We start from the raw sequence: 3,327 nt of genomic DNA on the forward strand, positions 1-3,327 counted from the left end.
GTGTTGTAATGCAAATCCAAACCACAAGTATGCCCTTTTTCCTCTGATCTCCCCCCTGGTATCACTTGGAGTATATTCATTATCTGGCCCTTTTCCAGAGGGATCTACATGTAGGACTCTGGTAATTCACCCTTCCTGCCTTCTAACATTGCAGTATGGCTCAGTCTATGTGTTCCAAGAGCCTGGTGCTCCAGGCAAACTGCTTTTGAAAACGTTGTTTCTTACACCTGCCAAAAAGCCACTGGGATCAACATCCAGTGTAACGAGAGGCCTTCGACCTATACAACACGTTCATTTTCTCGTTGACCACAAGCCAGTTATCAGCTCGTACCTGCCCTGGCAGCGCTTAGAGAGACCAGCCTGGCAGACCTACGCACAACTTCGCAAGAGCTGGGCACCTGGAAACCACCAGCTTGTTTTAATGCCACCTTCATCACTTTACCTATGTTCGGCTTGGCAAATTTGCTCCAAGAAATAGGCTTATTAGTGACTTTCCTCCCAAGCAGAACACCACAGGTGTGCATTTGGTATGGCTTTGGAACTATAAAATACAGAATTATTTGCTTTGTTGCTCAAAGGTGCAGGAGTGAAGGGTTGCAACAGATTTCCCACAGAGAACACTGCATATTTTCTGCTATTTTGGGCTTTGATTTGTCAGAACTTACACTGATGGGTGAGGGGGAGATTGGGAATCAATGCCTGTTGCTTTTGGTACATGTAAGTGGATTTTCCAGGTCTCCATGATCATCAGTATGCAGGGAATCTTTCTGGAAAACCCCAACAGCCCATTTCTTATTTGGGGGCCACTGTTAAAAAAAATACATATTGAAGATCTTTGTGTTTAATTTGAAATACATTCAGCAACTCGAGTTGCAAGTGTTGCAACTTTAGACTCGCTTGTGAATTTATCCGAGATCAATGTACCACTGGGTGTTGTACAGAGAAAAGTTACATTCTGATTTGGTTTTACAACCTTTTTTTTTTTTTAAGAGGAACCGTGAAGAAGAAAGGTTCACCTATAGCTTTTACAAGATTACCTAAATGTTTATATGCAGTTTTAGTGTGTTTCTCATGGTGGTGCATATATACAAGTACTTAGCACAGGAGGTCAGCAGGATCGCTGACTCAGGAAGTGTGTGGAAGATGGGACAGGGTCCATCCCATGAAGACAGGAGCCACCCGAGGAGTTATAAAGATATTTACAGAGACTGGTCAGCTTGTCCTTCTGCCCATTTCTGTGATTCACGAAATGAGTCCAGAGTCTGCAAGGATCAAGGATTCATTTGGCAAAGTTATTAAGCATGTATCTGGCTTCAAACTGATTTCACTGATGAACTGGTTCAAGTGAGACTATTCTTTTCTCTCAGCAATGAGGAATTTACTATTTCAGGTGTCTGGAAGCATCCCAACAAATTTTTTCATTGAGTAGCAAAGCAGTAAGCATGAAGATGGCCTCCAAAATTCAACAGCGACTCCTTTGATCTGCCATTATTAAAGCTTCTCAGTTTTTTTGGAAGGGGAAGACGTAGTTTTATGCTTGTTGCCCTGTGGTGAATGACTCTTTTTACCTCTGTAGAAACACAATACACTTACGGATTGTGGTGGGAAGCTAAAGAAAGTTAAGTATTAATTTCATGCAGGCCAGGGGCTCACCTTCTGTGGATGGAACCTCCAAAAGCAAGACTGCTTGTTTGCCATATTTTCTGGGTTTTGCTCTGGTAGGTGACACTTTTGAATCTTCCTGCTTCCCCAATTCAGCTGCAGAGACAAGAAAAACAACCTGATAAGAGACAATAAAATGTAGTTCTTGTACTTCTGTGGTACATGCCACGTCATCTATGACTCCAGCCCTTCACACACAATGGAAAGATATTAACAAGCATTTTCTTCTTTAGTTAATTTTTTTGTCAGTTCTGGAAAGAAAGACTTTCTATTTTGACTATAGATTAAAAACCTTCATCTTCACTTCAGGTCTTTATTCCTCCACTAGGAACAAAACTGATATGATATTCTCTCTTATGTTATAGAAACATCTACTTCAGGCTACCTACCCAGGAACTTTGGAATGACAATGCCATCATCTTTCAGCAGTGGAGTAAGAACAGCTTCTTGAGAACCTTCACATCCTGAAAGGGATAAAAGCAGAGTATTAAAACCAGAAACTTTTGAAATAACATTACCTGGAGGTAGAACTGGGACTATCTCTGTCCTATGCGGAGGCAATCCTGACTTTCCTACACCATTTTCAAAAGCAGCCTTTATTTCAGAGTCCAGTTTCTGGTATCTTAGCTCTGTCTTCAGTAAATGTTCAACATCATTAGGTCCTATTTTCTCTGACTGGATGCTCAGAGGCTCAAGCTGGAATCCAGAATAAAAAATAACTCTTTAACTTTCAACTGTGGGATAAGCTGGCCCACACTACACTTCGCTTACTATGGTCTAGGAGAATTCAACTGATAGCCATGATGGGTATGTTCATCAGTAGCAACTTGCTAGGCTTAACTTTCTTCAGATGGCCATTTTCATTATACATTTTCATTGGACTTTTTCTTCCATCAACAGGTTAGAAGTACCGTATGTACAAGAGGCAAGGATTAACCTTACGAGCACAGCCAAGGGCGGTCTCGGCAACTGCAACAAACACCATCAGGAACGTTTCCTGGCTTTGTTAACGCACTGGGAGGCTTGACAACAATGTCACACTGGAAGCAGAATGAGCAGAAACCACTCAGCTCAACTGAGAACTCAACCATACCTTCCTTCTCCCAGCCACAGCAGTATTCGATGCTCTCCAGGGGAAGCTGAACTTTACACTGAATGTTGAAAAGGGCCTTTTCATCTTCTGTTAGGAGAGGCGTAAGTTGAAGTAACCGAAGAAAAACCAACAGCCCTGTGACCCTTCTCCAAATTCCAAATTAAGTGACCCTGCACTCGATCACTTCTCAGCAGTCTCGGGGAAATGGCACCCTTCCCAATGTCAGGGGACTTTACAGCTACTCCAGACAGTGCTGGACTTCCAGAAGATTCCACAGAGCACTGGAAAAAGAGCTATCAAACAGTAAATACTTGAGAACCAGAACAAAATCAATGGTTGCACCACTCCTCTTTTTATTTGTTCTTTCCTTTCCAAGGACCTACTAACAGAGTATGAAAAGAAACACTGTGTGAAACTCCCGTCTTTCATTGATATTCTTTGGTTTTGTGATGAAAAAAAAGACCCAAAACATTTTGAAACTCAAAAATGTTTACTTAAAACTGCAGCGTGCTTGTTAAGAAACCCACAGTGGGGAAATAAGAAAGCGTCTAGCAAAATTGCATATACATATC

Source organism: Patagioenas fasciata, chromosome 24 (genome assembly GCF_037038585.1).
Source record: "Patagioenas fasciata isolate bPatFas1 chromosome 24, bPatFas1.hap1, whole genome shotgun sequence".
NCBI classification, from domain to species: domain Eukaryota; kingdom Metazoa; phylum Chordata; class Aves; order Columbiformes; family Columbidae; genus Patagioenas; species Patagioenas fasciata.